Source organism: Globicephala melas, chromosome 12 (genome assembly GCF_963455315.2).
Source record: "Globicephala melas chromosome 12, mGloMel1.2, whole genome shotgun sequence".
Classification (NCBI taxonomy): domain Eukaryota; kingdom Metazoa; phylum Chordata; class Mammalia; order Artiodactyla; family Delphinidae; genus Globicephala; species Globicephala melas.
The window spans coordinates 10,975,602-10,998,760 of NC_083325.1; the positions used below are offsets into that span (position 1 = coordinate 10,975,602).

Below are 23,159 nucleotides of genomic sequence, written 5' to 3' on the forward strand. Positions count from 1 at the left end.
TTTTGTATAAGAAATTGGAAACTTAGAAGTTTCCAAGATTCAGCTGCTGAATCTTGATACACTGATTGGGGAAAAGAAGAAATGGCTAATGGCAACAACATTCACCAAGTGTCAGTTCTGTGCTAGACAGTTTTCAGTGTCACACCAAAGCACAGTTGTGGGTGCCCAGGCCAGCCAGCAGCATGGAATCCAGAGAGCATGGTGACAGATGACGGGGGAGGTCTGGGCCAGTGGCCAGGGTCACAGGAGTCTGGCAAGAGGTGAGCTATTGAGGGCTGCCCCGAAGTCAGGCAGACATACCCTAGAGATTCTGAACCTTCTATTAGAGATCTTCCATCCCAGAGGCTGGACCCCAGGAAGCAGGGCCCTGACCAAGGTGGTAAGGAAGGCCCAGGCATGGACCTTTGGGAAAGTCACCCAGACAGGGCAAGGGGACAAGACAGCTTAGTTTCAGAGAGAGGCAGATCTATGGGGACACGTACCAAACTCTGGGCTCACGGTTGAAGAGCAATACCATAGAAATGACAGTTTTCTAATTTGTGGCACCCTAATTACTGGTGAGTTTGACTTGGTATAAGTGACTGAATACTAAACAACAGTTTCTTTTTGGGGGGTCTCTCCTTTTTTTTCAGCTTTATTGGATATAATTGACATAGAACATTGTGTAATTTTAAGGTGTACAATGTGATGATTCATATATGGTACACTGATTACCACAATAGTGTTAGTTAACACTCCCATCAGCTCACATAATTACATTTCTGGTGGAGAGTGAGACATTTAGGATCTACTGTCTAGCAACTTACAAGTATGTAGTATAATAGTGTTAGCTATAGTCACCGTGCTATACATTAGATCCCCAGGACTTATTCCTCTTGTAACTGGAAGTTTGTACCATTTGACCAACATGTGTCCATTTCTCCTGCCCCCAGCCCCTGACAGCCACCATTCTACTCTGTTTCTATGACTTCAGCTTTTTTAGATTCCACATATAAATGAGATCGTACAGTGTTTGTTTTTCTATGTCTGACTTATTTTACCTATCATAACGACCTCAGGGTCTATCTGTGTGGTTGCAAATGGCAGGATTTCCTTCTTTCTTATGCTGAATACTATTCCATTGTATATGTATGTGTGTGTGTGTGTATATATATATGTATATATACGAACACTTAGGTTGCTTCCATATCTTGGTTTGCATAAATAATGCTGCAGTGAACATAGGAGTGCAGATATCTCTTCAAGATAGTGATTTCATTTCCTTTAGATAAATGCCCAGAAGTGGGATTTCTGGATCATATGGTAGTTCCATTTAAAATTTTTTTAGGACCCTCCATACTAGGGGCTGTACCAATTTACATCCCCACCAACAGTGCACAAGGATTCCCTTTTCTCCACATACTCACCAACACTTTTTATCTCTTGTCTTTCTGATTATAGCCATTCTAACAGGTATGAGGTGATATCTCATTGTGGTTTTGATTTGTATTTCCCTGATGATTAGTGATGTTGAGCATCTTTTCAAGTACCTTTTGGCCATTTGTATGTCTTCTTTGGAAAAATGTCTATTCAGGTCAACTGCCCATTTTAAAAATTGGATTATTTGTTTTTGGGGTTTTTTAAAACAATTGAGTTGTATGGGTTTCTTATATATTTTGGGTATTAACCTCTTATCACATAGATGGTTTGCAGATATTTTCACCCATTCTGCAAGTTGCCTTTTCATTTTGTTGATTTGTTTCTTTTGCTGTGTAGAAGCTTTTTAGTTTGATGTAGTCCCACTTGTTTATTTTTGCTTTTGTTGCTTGTGCTTTTGGTGTCAAATCCAAAAAAATTGTTGTCAAGACATTGTTTTCTTCTAGGAGTTTTATGGTTTCAGGTCTTAATATTTAAGTCTATAATCCATTTCTAGTTAATTTTTGTAAGTTGTGTAAGAAAGGGGTCTGATTTCACTCTTCTACATATTTTATTGAAGAGACTATCCTTTCCCCATTGTGTATTCATGGTTCTCTTGTCAAATATTAGTTGACCATACATGCATAGCTTTATTTCTGGGCTCTTGATTCTGTTCCATTGCTCTGTGTGTCCTTTTTTTATGCCGACACCACACTGTTTTGATTACTGTAGCTTTGTAATATAGTTTGAAATCTCAAAGTGTGATATCTCCAGTTTTGTTTTTTCTCAGTGTTGTTGTGGTTATTTGAGATCTTTTGTGGTCCCATATGAATTTTAGGACTTTATTTTTGTCTTTCTGGGGAAAAAAAACATTTTTGATAGGGTTTGCTTTGAATCTGTAGATTGCTTTGGGTAGTATGGACATTTTAACAATATTCATTTTTCTGATCCATGAACATGGTATATTGTTTCATTTATTTTTGTCTTCTTCAATTTCTTTCATCTTATAGTTTCCAGTGTACAGATCTTTCACTTCCTTGGTTAATTTATTGTTTTGTTTTGTTTTCTGTTTTTTTTGTGGTGCGCGGGCTCTCTCACTGTGTGGCCTCTCCTGTTGCAGAGCACAGGCTCCAGACGTGCAGGCTTAGCGGCCATGGCTCACGGGCCTAGCCGCTTCGCGGCATGTGGGATCTTCCCGGGGCACGAACACGTGTCCCCTGCATCGGCAGGCGGACTCTCAACCGCTGCGCCACCAGGGAAGCCCTAATTTATTGGTTTTTGATGCAACTCTAAATGAGATTGTTTTTATTTCTTTTTCAGATATTGCACTGTTAGTGTAGAAAGATGCAGCTGATTTCTGTATTTTGACTTTGTATCCTACAACTTTACTGAATTCATTTATTAGTTGTGATGTTTTTGGGGGGACTCTTTAGGACATTCTATATATAAGATCATATCATCTGCAAATAGAAACTATTCTACTTCTTCTTTTCCAATTTGTATGCCTTTATTTCTTTCTTGTCTAATTGTTCTGGCTAGGACTTCCAGTACTATGTTGAATAAGGATAGCGAGCGTGGGCCTCCTTATCTTATTCCTGATCTTACAGGAAAAACTTTCAACCTTTCACTGTCAAGTATGGTGTTCACTATGGGCTTTAACAACAGTTTCTTCAAGTTCTCTGTGATTAGGGGGTTGACACATCCTGGGGCTTGATGCTACTGGAAACTGTAGAATTTGGGTGAACAGCAATGAGCCTGTTATTCTATTTATTCTGCCCTTCCTCAAGGCCAGTGGGCAGACCATTATGGTCAGCTGGGATCAGGACATTTGTCAAGTTCTTGCTGTGATGAGAGACAGCCTAGGGCCCAGCACTTTGCCTACAGCCAACACCCTGATAGCAGGGCTAAGAAAAGGGAAACAGCAAACTTGCCAGGCTGCAGGGGCCTCCATGAGGAATGTGCGACCAAGCTCACAGGTGTATGACATTAGGACACAGCATAATACACAGGAGGGAATCACATATGTCCCTATAAAGGGCTTAACGCCTCCCAGCCTGGCCTCCCAAGTCAGCCAGTGTTAAGTCCAGCCCATCCCCTCATCAGCTTAGCAGCCTGGCGGTGGGACAGACCACCACCTATTGACCTTAGAATTTCATGTGGCAGCTCTCAGCGACCTGCTGCTCTTCCTTTCCCGCTCGCCAACAGCTCAGGCTTTCCTAATAGGCTGTTTTGTTGTGTTTTAACCCCTAATGTTAATTCACCCCTTACTCACAAGTGTCTCAAAGCCCTCTCCCTGCTGAGCACACAGGAGCACACAGAGGCTCACTTAGTGGTCGTCTCAACATAATGAGATGGGTGCTGTTTCAGAATTCCAAAAGGTTAGCCAAAAATAGAAGCCTCTGAGTGACAGTGAAGTAAAAGTGCTTCGGGCTTCCCTGGTGGCGCAGTGGTTGAGAGTCCGCCTGCCGATACGGGGGACACGGGTTCGTGCCCCGGTCCGGGAAGGTCCCACATGCCACGGAGCGGCTGGGCCGGTGAGCCATGGCCGCTGAGCCTGCGTGTCCGGAGCCTGTGCTCTGCAATGGGAGAGGCCACAACAGTGAGAGGCCCGCGTACCGCAAAAAAAAAAAAAAAAAAAAAAAAAAAAAGTGCTTCATCGGAGCTTCAGATATATAGATTTAAACAAACAATTAAGAAAAAAAAAGAAGACCTGTAAACGTTTGAATTTTTACTGAATAGTTCCTTGTATGACAGATGGTGCTCAGTGACATAGCGCGCCCTGCACCGTGTGAGTTCTGGGACTTCAAAGACGACTAAGACACGGACTCTCAGCTGGAGGGATGGGTGGCAGTTAGGGTCAGGGGGGATGTGCAGTGAGAGGGGTCTGGAGCAGAGAGGGCTGCCCCATTTTCTGTGTTGGGTGGCTCTTGGAAGGAGCGTCCTTGAGCTGAGTCCTGCATGGTGACCGGCAGAGCACGCCCTTTCACACCATCCCCCAGCAAGGGGAGCAGGACCTTGGAGGCGAGGCATGTGATGTGAGCGAGTGACTGTCAGGTTCAGGCTGAGCATCGAGACATAGGCATCCCAGTTCCCGGGCTGGAGAGGCTGGCCAGAGGGTGACTGTGGCGGTGATGGCGGGTCCTCACTGCGGGGAGCCCTGTGCGCCCTGAGTGCGGGGTTGAGAACCTTCCACCTTCCCTGCAAGTGATGGGGGTCATGGCCCATCACTTCAGCCATGGTCATGGCTGAAGGTGGAGTCAAGAATGCCCCTGGGGCTCCCGTTTGTGGCTGGGGAAGATAGGATGCCATTCGTGGACGTGGAAGCGCAGAGCCCTACGGAGTCCAAATTGCAGTGGGTTCTGTGCTCTCCCTCTCAATCTGTTGTCCCCCGAGTTCGCTCTAGACCCCCATGGGGTGAGCTTTCTGTGTGCTGTACCCCTTGCCTTTCCCTCACCGCCCCAAGAAGCCCTCCTCCAGCTGTCTTGTGTGCCAAGCACCAGCTGAGCTGCTGCAGAGATTCAGGAAACAAAGATCTTGAGGGCTAATTTCTTTCACATATTAAATGTACGTTATTCTGCCTTATGTCAGCTTTAAACAGTCACTAAGGGCAGTCAGGCCCCATAAGTTAGTCTTCAGCTAAATGTGAAGATCGTGTTATCGAAACAAGATCTTTCTAGCTGACGGTACTCCAAATGCACGCTTTGGTGCCTGTTAAATCTATTTATGGTTTCCTGATCCCCACCCCCACCCCTACCTCTATCCCTCCATCCACCGGAACATTAGAAGGAACTTGTAAAATGAGGACACTGTTAAGAAAGGAAGATGGCATCCAGCATTTGTTTGTTTACATATCTGTTGTTGAAAATGATCAAGATCGATTTCAGAAGCGTGTATTCAAATGTACGCTTACATGACCAAAGAGGTTGTATCATCCAGCAATTGTCTTCTCTTCTGAAAGGCTAAGTAATAAAAAGCAGACTCTTCATTTGACATGAAAAGGGAAAAGGAGGAGAAATTGGGAAGTAATGTATTCAATTATAGGAGCCTTTTGCCAAGACCTTATTGATTTCATGTTTTGACAATTTCAGTCAAGCTTTAGTGGCGAAGAGATTGAGAAACAGGTCAGATCAAACACGTGTGTCCCCCCCTGCCCGTCCCCACTCCTGGATCTTTTCTGTGCCTGACAAAAATAGTCAGGTCTTGGCTAGGAAAGGGCTGTCTTTGGGGTCTGTTCATATTGCCAGGCCCCAGACCAGAGCCTGGAGGACAGTGCAGGTGAGAGAAGAGAGAAGAGTCTGCAGAGACCCTGGCAATCCCCCCAAAACCTGCAGACGCTGTAGCTGCCATGCAGTGAGAAGGCTGACCTGGAGCCCCACACACCTTGCTGTGTATACTCCTCTCTACTGAATTTCCTCTCGCTATTTCTATGCCCTCTGAATCCAATTGCATTCCACCCCTTCCCCTGGAATCGACCTCGACTCCCAGCGTCTGTGAGGGAGGGTCCTTCATGTGCTCATTGGCCCTGACCACTGGGCTGGGTGCCAGGCAGGTCGCAGTCCTGCCCTGGTCAGAGCAGCGTGGCAAGGGCTCCGATGGATGGATGTGCCCACTTGGCAGGAGGGAGACCAGAGCGGGGAACCTGGGGGAGGGGGAGCTGTCGGTGGGGGAGGTGGAGAGAAGGGGACGTGCACATCTCTGAAGCAGCGGAGGGAGTGCTCTGAGACTGGACAGTTCAGGGTGGAGGGGAGCCTTTGAATGCACGCGTATGGAGAACCTGCTCCCAGCACCGTAGGGGAGGATGCTTTCTCTGCTGCTGTGGCCCAGGCTGTCTGTGGGGGAGCCCTCTGTGTGAACAGTGAGGGCCGAGGGAAGGGGGCCAGGTCTGTGCTCACACAGCTTTGTTGGCAGCTGGGGACAAGGCACGCCCTGGCAGACCAGATACATCTGTGTTCCAGATCTAGGGACAGTTACTGGACTTGCCTGGGACTCACCCTAAAACCAGAATGTCTTCACCATCCACGGCCAGCGCTGCGGAGCATGTGGGTGTGTTGGGGAGGTCCCCAGTGCTGGGCACCTTCATACTATCATAGCAGCCATCGTTCTCATGGTGTGTTTGTGTGGGAATCCCAGCCTTGCACCCAGGTGACTCATCTCCCCACACAAGGGCTCTTCCACCCCCTCAGCCCTGCAATGCTGCCACCTGCCACCTTCTGAGGGAAGGGGGGATTCTGGCGCAGTGAGCCTAGTGCAGAGCTGGGGCCCAGCAAGGGTCTCGGGGTGGGGTGGGGTGGGGTGCTAGAGCCAAGGGCCCTGGGTTCAAACTCTGACCCAGGCTCTGAGATGAGCATGAACCTCATGGCTGGCCCCTCCCCTCAGGTCCCCAAAGCCAGGACACAGCCCTCTCTGGGGCATCTTGAGAACATTTACTTCTCCTCATAGGAAACAAGCTGGAACAGTGGACATAAGGGTGTCCTCCAGTGTCCTTTCTCTCATACACACACACACACACACACACACACACACACACACACACACACACACACACACACACTCTGCGCATATAGTAGGATGTTGGGTGAGATTTATTTAACTGGCTCTCCTGGAATTGTAGCTCAGGTTCAAAGCTTAGGGTAAAGGTATCAAGAATCCCATATTCCCAGTTCAGGAAGCCACCAGTGAGCTGACAGCTGGTGGACCCAACCACCCTGCTTTCTTTGAGAAGTTAGTGGGAGACAAACCAGCACCTTCCCATTGGTGCAGGAAGAGGGTGGCAGAATTGGGGAGAGGGCAGAGTTCAGGGAGAGAGGCTGCAGGTGGCGGGAAGGGGGTCCTCTGCTCAAAGCCACCCAGAGGGAACCAAGCTTAATCTGGAAACAAACCTGAAGAGAAAAGGGAGAAATAACATGGTGGGCAAACACATAAGAAAAGAGGGATAGAGGGGACAGGAGAAAAGACATCTCAAACGACACAGGAAAAAAGACAGAAATGCAGACACAGAAATATGATAGGAGAGAAAAAAATAGAAAAACAAAACCCCAGAAAAAAATAGAAAAAATACAGGGCTTTCCTGGTGGCGCAGTGGTTGGGAGTCAGCCTGCTGATGCAGGGGACATGGGTTCGTGCCCCGGTCCGGGAAGATCCCACATGCCGCGGAGCGGCTGGGCCCGTGAGCCATGGCTGCTGAGCCTGCGTGTCCGGAGCCTGTGCTCCGCAACGCGAGAGGCCACAACAGTGAGAGGCCCGTGTACCGCAAAAAAAAAAAGAAAAAATACAGGAATGCAGAAAACTCCAGAAACATTAAAAATATAGACAAGGGAAAAGTGGTGAAGTAAGGTTACCAAAAAAGAGAGAAAGGAGTCATTTCGGGAGAGAAATACAGAAAGATGAAAAAAAGATATTAAAAAATACTGGAAGGCAGAAAAATATATATGGACCACCCCCCCACACACACACACACAAAAACAAGACAGAAAGTCAAACAGGAAGAGAGGCAGGAAGGTAGAGGTGTGGGCTGAGTAGGTGAGGACTGGCCTTGTGGGGATGGCGGCGGAAGCCTCGTGCTCTGGCCACACCAAGGGTGCCGTCAGAGGGAGATGCAGACTGGACCCAGGGAGACCTCAGCCTCCCCAGCCAGGGCTGAGTGGGAAGCACACGGGCTACAGAGGGATCTACAGCAAAACAGGTGAGGCCAGGTGAGCATGTGCTGGAGGCGGGGTAGGTCTGGCGAAGCCAGGCCACAGGCTCTACCTACTACAGAGAAGGAAAAGAAGAGAAAAAAGGAGAAGAAAAAGACTGTGCAGCCTGGATGATTTAGGGTGCACCATTTCCATTACTCTATGAGGTGATCATCTGCTGGGCAGGTACAGGGTTTACTCTCTCCTGGACAAGGGCTCACAAGTCTAGGGGGTGGGCTGCTGAGGACAGTGGGAGCAGCTCTCCTGAGGGAGAAAAGTGGAAAGTGAGGGAAAAATCATTGTTTGACCTCCTTTACTTCATATAACTTGTTTAAGTAACTGCATATTGTATTGTTCTCCATATTGGGTGGGCATAATTTAAGACACGTGGTACCTGAAGTGTGTTGTAGAATCTGTTATCCAAGCTCGGCGAACGTGTATGGTTATTGGTCAGGACTGGACTCTTCCTTCCACCTGATTCCACCCTCTATCCACAGTAAGGTTAAAAGGAAGAGGGTAGATTTAAGAGTGGGCACCGAAAACAAATTCAAAGGACATAGCAAATGGATTTGGGGCTGAGTACCAAGGGACGAATGCTTTAAATGCTGCCAAAACAGGAGCCTAGGGGCTCCAATCAAGATGGCGGAGTAGACAGATGTGGAACTCACCTCCGCCCACAAATACATCAAAAATACATCTGCAAATGGAACAATTCTCACAGAACACCTACTGAACACTAGCAGGAGACCTCAAACATCTGAAAGGACAAGAAAGATCTCCACATGGCTGGGTAGGATTGGTTAATAAAAGACATGAACTAATTTAAAAAAAATAAATAAGACGGAAGCCCAAAGAATGCGGAAGACAGGCACGGTGAGTCCACGGCTAAAGCTGGGCCCCTTGCTCTTGCTATCTACCCCCTCTGCCCTCCTGTTGTGAGTTGAGTTGTGTACCCCCCCACTCCAAAAGATATGTTCAGTCCTAACCCCCAGTATCTATAAAAGGGACCTTATTTGGAAATAGGGTCTTTGCAGACATAACCAAGTTAAAATGAGGTCGTAGTGAAGTAGGGTAGGCCTTACTCCAATATGACTGGTGTCCTTACAGGAAAAGGAGAGACCTAGAGACACAGAGGAGAATGGTTTGTGAAGATGGAGGCAGGTATTAGGTATTCAAGTCATTGGTTCACAAGCCAAGGAATGCAAAGGTTGCTGGCAACCACCAGAAGCTAGGAGAGGCAAGGAAGGCTTCTCCCCTAGAGCCTCTGGAGGGAGCATGGCCCTGCCCATACCTAGATTTTGGACTTCCAGCCTCTCGAACTGTCAGAGAATAAGTGTCTGTTGTTTTAAATCATCAAGATGGTGGTGATTTGTCACAGCACCTCTAGGGAACTAATACAGCTCCTTAGTGTGGCTTTTAACTGTTCTTACACCCACAAGGTGGCTGAGTTCCAAGCAGGAAACTAGAAAAAGGACAAAGAGAAGAAGGCATATGTCAGCTCAGGCTCTCTTTTATCAGGAAAACAGTTTTCACAGAAGCACCACCCAGTAAACCTCTGCCTACTTTCATTGGCCGTGGGGGTCCCATGTCTAAGCCTGGTTGCAAAGGAGTCTGGGGAGGTGAGCATTTAAAAAATGTCAGCTTTTTACTTTATGTATATATAAATATAATTATAAACATATATATTGTAAAATAATATATATGATTTGTATATATTAAAATTCACCAATTTCAAGTGTTTTATCAATGAGCTTTGATGAATGCATATGGTCCTATAATCACCACCACAATAGAACATTTCCATCACCCTAAAAACATTTCTTTGTGCCCCTTTTCATCTCATCCCTTCCCCCGACTCTGACTCCTGGAAAACATTGATTTTTCTTTTGCTGTAGGTTTGCCTTTTTTATAATATAATATAAATGGAATAGCATAGTGCATAGTCTCTTATGTCTGGCTTCTGTTACTTAACAAAATGCTTTTGAGATCCATCCAAGTCGTTGGGTGTTCCTTTTTAATGTGGGGTACTGTTCCTTGGTACAGATGCACTACAATTTGTTTATCCATTAACCAGTTGGTGGGTATGTGGATTGATTCCAGTTTTGCTAGTATGAACAAAGCTTCTATGAACATTCTCGTGCAAGTCTCTGTATGGACATATGTTTTTATTTATCTTTTGTAAATATCTAGGAGTGGAATGGCTGGGTTCATAGTAGGTATATGTTTAACTCTATAAGAGACTGCCAAGCTGCCTTCCAAAGCGGCTGAACCACTTGCATTCCCAACAGCAATAACTTCTTGTTGCCCTGCATCCTCAGTATTTAACATAGCCTGTCTTACTCATTTTAGCCATTCTAGTGGGTGTGGAGTGGTATTTCATTGTGGTCTTGATTTGCATTTTTCAAATCTTTTTCATGTGTTTATTTGCCATTTGTTTGTATTGTTTGGTGAAGTGTCCGTTCAAATTTCTCGCCTGTTTGTTTAACTGGATTTTGTTTTCTTACTATTGAATTGTAAGTTGTCTTTATAAATTCTGTATGGAAGCCCTTTATTATATATGTGATTCACAAATATTTTCTCTTAATCCATTACCCATGGTTTCATTTTCTTAAGAGTGTCAGAAAGAACAGAATTTTAATTTTGGTGAAGTTCAACCTTTTTGTGTCATGTATCACAAAATCTTCAGCTAACCCAACATCACTAGAATTTTCTCACATAGTTTCTTCCAGAAGTTTTGTAGATTTATCTCTTACATTTAGGTTCATGATCCACTTGGAGTTTACTTTTGTATATGATGTGAAGTAAGGGTGAGATTCATTTGTTTGTTTTTGCATGTGGCTATTCAGTTGTTCTAGCACCATTTGGTGAAAAGACTGTTTTTTCCCCATTCAGTTACCTTGGTGACTTTGCTGAAAATCAGCTGACCATGCATGTGTGGCTCTATTTCTGGACTCTCTACTTTATTCCATTCATCTACATTTCATTCTTATCCCAATACCATACTGTTGTGTTTACTGTCGCATTAGAGTAAGTGTTGAAATCAGTTATTGAATCGTCCACCTTTTTTTTTTTTTTCCTCAAAATTGTTTTGACTATTCTAAGTCCTCTGTATTTCCATATGTTTTACAATCAGCTTCTCAATTTTGACAAAAATATCTGCTGGGATTTTTTTTTTTTTTTTTTTTTGGCGGTACGCGGGCCTCTCACTGTTGTGGCCTCTCCTGTTGCGGAGCACAGGCTCCGGACGCGCAGTCTTAGCGGCCATGGCTCACAGGCCCAGCCGCTCCGTGGCATGTGGGATCCTCCCGGACCGGGGCACGAACCCATGTCCCCTGCATCGGCAGGCGGACTCTCAACCACTGCACCACCAGGGAAGCCCTCTGCTGGGATTTTGATTGGCATTGTGTTGAATCTGTAGATCAAGGTGAGAAGAAATAACGTCTTAGCAATATGTAGTTCTCTGACCCACAAGCACCGTATATCTCTCCCTTTATTTAGGTGCTCCTTTTAAATTTCCTTCTGCAACACTTTTTTCAGTTTTCATGTACAGATATTGCAAGTACTTTGTAAAAGGTGTCTGTAAATATGTCATATGTTTGATGTTACAGCAACAGCATTGAAATTTCAAGTTCCCATTGTTCATTTCTAGAATACAGAAATACAATTGACTTTTGTATGTCAGTCTTGTATCTCGTGATTTTGCTTAATTGGCTTATTAGTCCTGGTAGCTTTATTATATATTCCTTAGGATTTTCTACATAAAACATCATGTCTTTTTGTATGAAGACTGTCTTACTTACTCATTTCCAAATTCTAGGCCTTTAATTTCTTTTTCTTGCTTTATTGCTGTGGCCAGGACCCCCAGTACAATGTTGATTAGAAGTGGAGATAATGGACAGCCTCATCTTCTTTCTGATCTTAGGGGGAAAGCACTCAGTCTTTGGCTATTAAATATGACGTTAGCTGAGGCTTTTTTGTAGATCCTCTGTAGGGAGTTAAGTGTTTTTAACTGGGTATATTGCTACCCAAAGCTATTTGGGGTGTTTCTAGGAAAGAAAAAGGGGGAATGGATATGGGCATCCACCAAAGATAAGGCAGCAGGCGTTTCTTTATGAGTTCAGCTCTGTCTTAGCTGTATGATGACTTATTAGGAAACAAGCATTTATTTCCCTTAGAGACTTTAAGTGTGGGGTGTGGTTCACACCAAACCTGACCAGGTGTGACAATACATCTTTATAAACTGTGTATTTGGGAAGGACAGGTGTTGGCCAGGGAACTAACTCCCCATGAGTCCATTGGGAGGCAGTGTACCCTGTGATTAGGAACGTGGGCTCAGAAAGCTGGGTACCCAGTCCAAACCCAGCTCTGCAGCCTTGGGCAAGTTCCTCAACCTATCTGTGTCACAGTTTTCCACCTGCAAAATGAAGATAATAAAAGATATCATTAATGCTTACCTGCAGGGCTTCTGAAAGCTAAATGAACAAATGCACATAAGGGGCTTAAAACAGTGTCTGTTACCTGGTGCGTTTTAAGAAGGGTTTGTTTTGCACAAGGCTAATTTACACACAAGTTTTCAGGAGCAGCTCTACCACTTGAAGTAAACAACAACCATGTCATTTTTAAAATCCTTTCTCCAAAAACCTCATGTTAAGGTTTTGTAACGTTGCAGGGCTAGGTATTTGATTTCTGTTTTTTACAATGTTTTTGTGCAATAAGTAAATTTAAACTTTCTGTGCATTGCAAAGGCAATTGTCAGTGGGGTTACAGTTGCGGACAGTGACACTCTGTAGTTAGCACTGAGTCTACACTTGGAGGCTGAACCAGAGTTTGATCTTCTGGTCTGCTCGCTTTGACCAGTTGATCATGGGATGGAGTGTGCCCCACACACCTCTCAAAGGCCACCCTGCCTAGGCATGTGGACCACTGTGCAGCCCTCAGTCGGCTTCCTGCCAATCAACTAACTCAAGGGACCAGAGGCTTCTCAGTCGGTTGCTTTCCTGGGCATCTGCCCTCGTAAAGTTGCCTTCCTATCGCCACATTCCAAGTCCTGGGTGCTGTCCAGTGGGGGGTGAGTCGTGCCAGGCTTTCTGTCTGGGAAGTGGCCAGTGCCAGGGGCCACTTGCCAGCAAGGATGAGGTTACACTGAGCCTTCTCGAGTGGGTCCTGCAGCAGTACAGTGATGTTGACATGTAAGGAAAAGCACCCAGGAGCTGGTTGGCAGGCCTTCAAGGGGCCTTTCCCCTTAACTTGAACTTGCTTTTTACTTCTGCCTCATCCTGTTGGAGGGGTTAAGCCACAGCCAGTTTTGCAAAAGTCCCTCTGCAAGCTTTTCCCATGTGATGTCCCTTCTTCAAGCAGGGTTCCACGTGGTCCGGCCAGTTCTCTGTCCCTGCTTTTCTCTTGATCAGTCCTGTGAAAACTTACTTTACACGTTGACTTAAAAAAAATCTAAAAGTGTCCGCAATTCTACCTGGACACCTCCACATTATAGTTGATCCTTCGTCTCTCCTTCCCATGCAGTGGTGGAGGGCAGCTGATCCACATTTAGGGGGGCCTGTCCACTGGGCTTCAGCATGGATTTCCGGGCATTTTCCTCTGCAGTGTGATGGGAGAGTTTCAGGACCATGAGTGTGTCTGGCCAGCTGTTGTTCTCGCCTCTGCCAGAGATGTTCTGTGGGCTGTTCCTTTGAGAATCGCCTATCTCCACTGTGTCTTTTCAGTTGTAATTGTGACACCAATGCAGGGAGCAAGACAGACATTATCCTCTCCCTCCACTGTCATGAGATGCCCCAGTTGTGGTGGGGACCCCGAGGCGCATGTGACACGGTCCTCTGAGCTGTGCCTGCCGCCCCAGGTAATCATGCTAAATTATACATGGGTAGAGGCTTTCTGTGCTGCCAGTTTTTCCACTGGAGCACAAAGCTCTCTGTTACAGGAGGATTTTTACAAAGGAGTCCGTCCTCCAGGCCCTGGAAGAACTGGGGAGCTGGGGAAGGCAGGTGACCTTCCAACCAGAGGACTCGGGGTATGAGTTGGAAGCAAATGGGAAGCAGATTCAGACAGCCTAACTTTCTACTTGAGGGTTATTTCTTTGAGCAGAGAGAATTGCTGAAAGTTTAAATACCAAGCCGTTCAGTTTGCTTCGAGGGGTAGGGTGCTGTCCCCCACCCTAGGCCGGGAGGCCTTTGAGAGGTGTGTGGGGCACATTCCATCCCATGATCAAGTGGTCAAAGCGAGCAGACCAGAAGATCAAACTCTGGTTCAGCCTCCAAGTGTAGACTCGGCGCTAACTGCAGAGTGCCACTGCCCTTCTCCCTGGGGGAAAACAAAGGCAAGAAGAAACAAAAAAAGTCAGAGTGCCAAATTTCACACCCTGCCCTGGTCAGATAAGAATCCGCCTTCCCGAAATGACTGTGACTGCCGGCTTCGTGATTCGACACCTTTTTCTCTTTTCTGTGTATTTTCTTCATTCTTATTTTATTCCAGTTATATTTCTTCACTTCCCTCTGATTAAAAAACAAAATAAAGCAAACAACTTCCTTCATCAGAGTCACTGAAAGACCATCTTACCCAGAGTAGAGCTGAAAAAAGCTACTCGTTAGGTGAATAAATGACATAAATGTCCTGTGAGTCTGATTTCCACCTTGATGCTCGTCCCCCACACGTGTCAAATACGGCCACTACCAAATGCCAATGCTGCAGATGTGACAGGCATTCAAGAAACAATCTGATGAGAATTTGTAAGATCTACTCTCTTAGCAACTTTCAAATATACAAGCAGTTATATTATTAACTACAGTCCCTGGGCTTTCATCACAAGAAAAAAAAATGTTTGTAACTATGGTGAACGGATGTGAACTAGACTTATGGTGGCGATCATTTTGCAATATACACAAATATTGAATCATTATGTTGTACACCTGAAACTAACATATTGCTATTGTCAGTTATATCTAAATTAAAAAAAAAAATTTTCAATGGCTCAGAAGTGAAATAATTTGTCCTAACCACAAAGGTGGATAGTAATGGGGCTATGGTTTCAACTTTTATCTCTCAAGCCCCAAAGTCCATGGTCTTTCAATTACAAGATTCCTCTAAGAATCTGTACATACATTTCTTAATGAAAATCAAAAGGAATGTTGTTATGGACTGAACGACTGTGTCCCCGCCCCCAAGTTCATGTGTTGAAGCCCTCATTCCCAATGTGATGGCATTTGGAGATGGGGCCTTTGAGAGGTCATTAGGGTTAGATTAGGTCATGAGGGTGGGAACTTTATGATGGGCTGAGTTTCCTTATAAAAAGAGAAAGAGACCACTCTCGCTCTGCCATGTGAAAATAGAAAAAAGGCAGCCTTCTGCAAGCCAGGAAGAGTTTCACCAGAACCTGACTGTGCTGGTACCCTGATACTGGACTTCCAGCCTCCAGAACTGTCAGGAAACGAATTTCAAGCAAAAGCTTTTAAGCAGAATTTTAAGAAAAAAGAAAAGAGAAAAAAGAAAAGAAAGAATTTGAAAACATGTGGCAGTACCTGAGTACAAGGGGGGGAGGGGGAAGGGAAGGTGGGTAGGTTCTGTTGCAGATTAGGTTTAAGTAGTTCGTTCTGGTATTTACAGTTCTCCAGGCATGGAGTGACCTGAATAAAAACCGTCTCACGTTCTGTGTCCCTCGCCTTCGGATTGTTTCTTCGACGCCTGTCAGAGCTCAAGAATTGGCAACTGGTGGTGGCCACGCTTGGTATGTGTGAGGAATTAATAGAAGCACGTAAACTGGACTCACAGTATGTTTCTGGCATTTCTCCATCTAACGAATAGCTTTTGGGGGTGACAGGGGCGCCTACAGTAGGTCCGCTTACTGGCTGTACTGGCTGCATTGTCTACCATCTGCCTTGCTGGGAAGTTCGATTCTCTCAGAATATCGTCAGCGGTGATTTTTCTGCTGTCAGTTTGGCAGGTGACGAGCGAGAACGAGGACTTTTCCAGTGCCTGGAACTCATGTCTTCACCACGTCACCTGCCTGTCTCTGGCACACATTCACAGAGGTCAGTGGGCTCTTGTCAAATATTTGGGATTGAGTGACTTCCGGGTTATCTGGGACTCCGACTCTGCAGAGAAAGGACAGTCCCCACTCTGGTCTGAGCCCTTGTGTTGAATTTAGGGTCCCCAAATAACGCCCCATGTGCTAGGAACACTGACCAAATGACACCCACAAAACCTAAGTTAAACTCGCCAGGAGCCAGCCGGCTAAATGTTGGCCCCTCATCAGTGGCCCTCTGCCCAATGGTGACTGTCATTCCCAAATAAACAAACGGGACGGGGGTGGGCAAAGTGAGGGTGTTTTAATGGGATCACTGCCTGAAGAAGTTCAAGTACCGAAACTACTCAAACCTAACCCCCAAATTAGCAAGGACTAGTACCACCTTTTAAAGCTATGGGTTCTCAACCAGAGGGGATCGCGCCCTCCAGGGGACGTTTGGTGACAGTTAGAGACATTTTTAGTTGTTGCATTTGAGCAGGGGTTGCTAGTGGGTAGGGGCCGGGGACACCACACCAGACAGCACCCTCCCCCTCGAAGCAAAGAGCAATCCAGTCCAAAGCATCAGCGTGCTGAGGGTGAGGAAGTGTGAATGTTCATTTTGGCCTCAAAACACCAAAATCACGTAAAGTAAGATGAAACATTGAAAACAGAGTGAGATCCGTGAAGATATGGCAAATTATTCTTGATATTATTGCTTAACCTCAAGAGACATTTGTTTATTCATCCCTATGCCCTTCTCCATGGGGGGGAAAGTGTGATAAGAGGAAGTCGCTCTCTGCGTTTATGCTGTGTGGAGTTTTCCATCACACCAGGGGCACTGCCAGCTCCCAGAAGGCAGGACCAGGTTTTGGTCACCACCTCAGCTCCAGGGTCAGGCTGCTGGTCCTGTCGCATCCCTGGGCACTGTCTCAGGGCTGGAATTCCTGGATGGCCCTGCTAAGAGTCAAGACATCAATCCAGGACTGCCTGCCTCCTGCCCAGCCCCCGAGCTGGGCAGCAGGCAGCTCAGGAGGAGCAAAGTGCCACGTTATTAACGGCTGTGGGGGTGCCCAGGACCATCGCTCAGAGCAGACAAGAGCTGGATTGGAGTGAGTAGTTTCGGTATAGACGGAGCCAGGCTTCTCCCCTCCCTCTGAGTGCGGTCCAGTGCTTGGGACCCTGGTGAGCTTCATGGCATACGGCTCAAGAGTAAGGACCGGAATGAGGATGCTCAGGTGAGTGTGCACGTGCTCAGGTGAACTTTCCAAGAGCACAGGCTCTTCACGGGGTCCGGGAGGCCGCCAGGAGCACCATCCCCAGGGCCAGCCTTTAAACACAGTGACCACACCCTGTGATAACGATGGCCTCGCTGACACCCCAGACTCTGATTTCTACCTTCTGCTCCCTGGGGCAGAGGAAGGAGGAGGAAGCAGAGGGTCCGAGAAGGTAAAGGAAAGGGCAAAACGTTCCCTCCCCTGTGGGTCAGTAAGGTACAGGATTGGGTTCCTTGGTTTGCAGATTCAGGAGTTTTCATCTGCCTGTACACCCACCGTATGTGAGGCTCCGGGGAATTGACGCTCCTTAATCAAAGTCAGAAGGGACAGATACGGAAACCAGAATGCCAGTTCACGCATCACAAACCCAAACCCCACTGCTGAGCCCCCGCGCGTGCTCCATCCTCGCTGTGGGGACAGCTCCACGTGGGATTCGGTTATCGTCAGAAGGTGCCAAGGCTGGACCATCTGGACAGCTCTTTGGGGCGAGGGAGCGGGATTGAGCTCCATGCTGACCTGCTGCCGCGGATTCCGGAGCCCATGGGGGCTTGCTTCCTGGACGGGCTTGGTGCTCTCAGCACCTACCTCACCCCTAGGAAATTTAGGTAAACCACCCCTCTTCTGTCAGTGGGTTATTTTTCCAGATGTGTTGATCAGGCTGAAACTTATCCGGGATATGGAATAATGCTCAAGACACGCTTACGGAAGGCGAGTACGTCCCAGGCCTTCTCCGCCACTTTGTGTACCTTATGGCTCAGTTCTCCAGGGTGCTGTGGCCCCAGCACCTGGGCTCCTCCCTCTGGGGTCCCGTGTACTCACCAGATCTTGCCCTTCCCGGGACACAAGGATGAACCCTGTGGACTCCAGGTCTCACCTTCATTTACAAAATGTAGATAACGTGATATTTACCTCGGGGAGGGGCATTGAGAAGATACTTGAATGCCCTTACCTTAGCACCTGACCCATGGTTAGTGTTCAATAAAACTTTTTTTCTTACTGTTAATTACTAATCTACAAAGACCTTAGTTCCCATAACCAAAGTGGAACATTTAGATCCTTTTTCTTAAGAGGAAGAAACAGAGAACGATTAAACGGGTTAGGTTCCAATGTATGAAGTCTTAACACCAGGAAGAAATGTCAAGGATTTGATGTTACCACAGCACCAAGGACATCCAGATTAATTGTGAGTCTTTTATTGCTTAATAACCACGGTAAGCAAGAGTGATGATTTCTAGGAAATTGGCCTCCAGTTCCACGACAGATGAAGAGGATCTGGCCGTAGAAAGTCACAGAAGAAAAATCATAAGGATAACAAGAAAAATAATAGGACTCAATGACAGCATCTAGAAATCCTAGGAATGTTTTGAAATAGAGAAATCCATCCATAATGAGGAGGTCTGTAAGGATACAGAATGGGTTCTAATGATAGGAATGCCCTGAACACACTACCCAGGAAAAATGTAGTCAGCCTGTCATTACATTCAAATAGAACGCACCCCCACCCCCACCCCCCACCCCGCCCCTGCCCCGGGAAGAGGTCTCCAGGGGCCGGGAGAGGAGGTAGAAGGAGCCCATCTGTCTTCTTTGACTGGACCCAGATGTTGCCTTTGGAGACTTTTGAAGGAATCACACAAAGCGGGAAGGGAAGGATCAGGCTGCGAAAGCACAGACCTGAGCGTCACCCCAGATGAAAATGAGCTCCACATCTAGCCATTTTTATAAGGAACAAACGGCAAGAAAGCCTTCTGGCATCAGTTTCCATTTGTCACCTGAAGACTCAGGAAAACCGTGTTGGAAATAAAAATGTTAAGCAGTCTCTAGTGGTTTCTGAAGTGGGATGTAACCATTACGATGATAAATGATTCCTTTTCTCTGATACACATTTTTATCTTGCCCTAGAAATAGCAGTGCTGAAGCACCGTACTGTCTGAACCCCTAAGGGTGTACCAATTCCTAAACCAAAAAAGAGACACGAAGCACTTTTATTAAATAAATTACATCCGGCATTCTCCAGCTCTGTGCAGAATTATCTCTTCGTTTTCTTTCTCAGAGCTTGTGAGTAGCCCTCATTATGCTTCAGGAAGTCCCTTTTCTGGTTCTTAATAAAGTGACTAAGAGTTTAGAATGTTTGCATTAAGCGCAGGTTGTAGCTATAATTAGAATATATAAGAAGTGTGGATTTCTGCCTATCGGAGGACCAATTTCCGACTCGTCTCAAGGATGTATTTGCTTCCAAACAAGACGTCCTTTGTTAATAAAAATGTGATCACGTGCGTTATTAAAGCGTCATTTCTGCATTTTATCCGTGAGTCCTTTTTCCAGTATTCATGGGATCAGCATTTCCCTCCCCATTGTTAATGTGGCTCTTCTTTATGCAAATTACATTCACCTTGATTTAGCTCTAGCTTTGGCGTTCATCTTCCAGGAAATTACGGGAATACACTTATCACCTCCTTGAATGCACGTTACTTTATATGCAAGCGCAGAAAAATAAAATGCCACGACTTCATCCCAAAGTCCAGCGTGAGTTTAGGAACTTGTCATCCCCTTACACTTAACTACAGAAGTCCCTCCAAACCCTGAGTCCTCCCAGCTTGAAGGGCAAACATGACCTCTGGGGTGGAACTAAAAGTCAAAAGTCAGCACATCTCGTTCTTTGGATAACGGTTTCTGCCATATTCTGCTGTGACCTCTGGAGATGGAGGTCTGGCAGGTGGGGGAGCAGGGTGAGTACCACAGGTGCTCCCTTGGCTGTGACAGCCTGTGTGCCTTCCTCTCCCATCAGCATCCTCTGCTGGGCCCAGGAGTTTGAGAGCAGTCCCAGTGAGCCCTGAGGGCTCTCTCTGATGGAGGGAGGAGCTGTGGTACCCCTGCCCCGCTGCTGACCTTCCTCTTTGTCTGGCAGTCATTAAACATATGGGTGGTGGAAGCAGGCGAGGGGATCTGGAGAGCCCAGGGTGGGCAGGTACGATTTGCTGCTAGATCCCAACAGACCAGCATCTTGGAGGCTCCGACAATGGAGAAGAGAAGTACCGTTTCTGGCCTCATTTTCTCTGTCCTTCTCACATGGGGGGACACGTCTCAGACCCATTGTTCCTGAGAGCAAAGGTGGCAACTGGGAGTTGATGGGTCCATGTCAGAGGGTGCGGTGGCCGGGAGAGGCCCCCGTGGATGTCCTGCACACTCTGTGGGACTCTCTGGGTCCCTAATGCCAGAGTCTGGGACAATAGAGAGGCTCCCTCTGGGAACCCAGGAGGTGACAACACATGGGGAGAAGAGAACATGAGAACCGGCACAATATTAGGAGGGAGAGAGGAAGAGAGTGGAGGCACCTGGGTGGAGACTGTTTGGAGTAGGGGGTGCCCTGCTCACATACGTGATGGCTCTTAAAAAGAAGAATTTGTTTAGCCGAACCTGAGCATCGGAACCCGGAAACCCTGCACAGAGCGCGCAACTTTGCCACATCGGATTTAAATTTTGTGCCTCATCAAATAGACACAGGAAGAGAGAAAGTTCTAAAATGTCGACGCCCAACTTGGGACCACATTCCGAGCCTTCCCCGTCCTGGGAGAGCAGGCGTGAGGGAGCGTGGCTCCCGGGCTCCAGTGAGGGGAGGAAGATCTCTTCTGCGGCACCACGCAGACTGCTCCCTTCTTCATAACGCGGGATTTCCTTCCCTGAAGCCCCAGGCCACGTAGGTGCACTTGAGGTCTGTGTCAGCCAGACCTGAAGACCCCAAAAGTGCTACCTTCTCAAGAAATGCTGTCACACGACCCTCGCCAGAGCCCCCGGGGACCCTGCTCAGCCCAGCCCCTGGGAGTGTGTCACCTAGGAGGTCCCGAGAGAGCTCTGATAACTCACTCTTCTTTGCTGGAGGTGACAACTTATGAGACAGTTTTATGACAGATGACCTTGAAGATTCTGTCGCACTTGGAAGAGGGAGACGAGGAAAAAGCCGGGTCAGACTCCGGGAGGGTATTTGTTTTGCGGAGGCCCATGAGGGACAGAATTTAGCCGCAGTACTTGTACCCAGGCCCTAATAAATGTCACTTACCTTCCGGGCCCCGGGATATTGGCTGACTGGACTGAAGGCCTCTGTCTCCACCTATTCGGTGCTTCCTCTGAGCCAGGGCCGTGCTGAGCGCCTGGACCCTGTCACTTCTTCAGTCTCTACAACAACCTCACACAGCCCTTGAGGAAACTCAGCTCAGGGGTGAACAGTCACCTCGGATCACACAGATCTAAGTTGTGGAGCCGGGACTCCGCCCCAGCGCTGACTGACCCCAAGGCTTTTTAGCATCAGATTTTGAGAAAAGTCCTCCCACCCTCAACTCCCCAAGGGCTTTCCTTCCTGCAGATGAACTCGGAAGAATGGGCATTCTAGTGTTCTTGAACTTTCGGGGTGGGGGGAGTTTTCTTTGTATTTTATTGAACACATACTTTCCTGGGTTAAAGTTGGCCTGTGCTGCTTTTCGCTCTTCTCGCTGCCTTTGTCTCTGAATCAGGCTTCTTATCTTTTCTATCTCACAGGCTTTGTGTGAGATTAACGAGCACTTATTAATCCCCCACCAGGGCAATGAGGGAGGGACCACCATCTACCCAGTTTCCTTCCGAGGAAGCTGAGGCACAAAGACGCTACATAAGTTGCCCAGGGCCACGCAGCAGAAGGGGGATTCAAATCCAGCAGACTGCTGCCATCTGCCCACTTGGTGGGGCTCATAAGTGCTTATTGGACCTGAGTCTGGTAGCTGAGCATTGCTAAAGAGGCAAGAAAAATGAACCGTCCTCGCCTTTAAAGAAAAAAAAAAGGTTTTTTTTTTTTTTTTGCTCCTTTGTACACTGTGTGATCGAAAAATGTACCTTATATGATAAATTGCAAAGACCTGAGCTATAGTCCACACTGACTTTCCAGCTCCTGGTACCTAAGTATTTTCAAAATAAGGCTAATCAGTGTTCAAGTTGGCAGGTGAAATTAACCCAAAAGGTGAAAAAGCAAAAACTTGCACTGCATAACTCTCTGTATTGTGAGATTTCTGCTAGGAATACGATTAAGAATAAGACCTTCTAAACTGTGAATGAAAACTAGAAGCATAGGAAATCTTGTTTTATCATAGCAATTCTAGGTATGATTTTCTATATTAAAAAAAATCCCATATCCCATATTCTAAAGTTTAACATATTTGCAGTAAACATAAACTTGCATTTAGGTTTTAAAGGACAACATGTTCTAATCTCACAAAACATTTAGCAAATAACCTTTGAGTTCACATGAGCCACCCACACAAAACCCAAAATGAGCTACAGAGAAAACATAGAAAAAGCAACTGTCTGTTGACAACCAGATTTTCTTTCAGTTCTTTGAGTTTTCTGTCTATAAATAATCTGTATGTTTCAAATGTGACCATTTTCTTTCAAGGTGTCTCCTGGCCTGTTCTCACTTAAGTATGCTTGAAAAACAAGAATTCACTGTGTAAATCATGGACACGATTGAGTTTCTGGAGGGGAGAGCTTCAAAATACATGCTTTTTAGAGACCCAAAGTGTCAAAATGAAGCATTAAGATGATGTGTTCCTTCTTCAGTGCATCTTTATCTTTTATGAAATCTGGAGTTTGATAAATCACCAGAGACAAAAGCCTCATTTTTAACCTAGATCCCAAATGTCACGTGGAAAAATAGTGCTGTGTCTCCTCTTCATGAATTTACCTTTCTCTTTGTTTATGAATTATGGGAATTTGTTTGCAGAGAAAACATAATGCTCTGTTAACTTGAACATGATGGCTTTTACTCAGAAACGTGAGAAC

The 23,159-nt window shown here is 46.4% G+C and overlaps 1 protein-coding gene across 1 annotated transcript in view; it reads left to right on the forward strand.

Annotated features, from left to right (window-relative positions):
- The window catches only part of ACOXL (acyl-CoA oxidase like), a 380,307-nt gene that overhangs the window by 281,328 nt on the left and 75,820 nt on the right, over nucleotides 1–23,159 (forward strand). The window contains exons 14-15 of the mRNA XM_070046830.1: nucleotides 15,684–15,804; nucleotides 16,013–16,108. The gene's annotated coding sequence lies outside the window, so the exon portion shown is untranslated. The remainder of the gene's footprint in view (nucleotides 1–15,683; nucleotides 15,805–16,012; nucleotides 16,109–23,159) is intronic.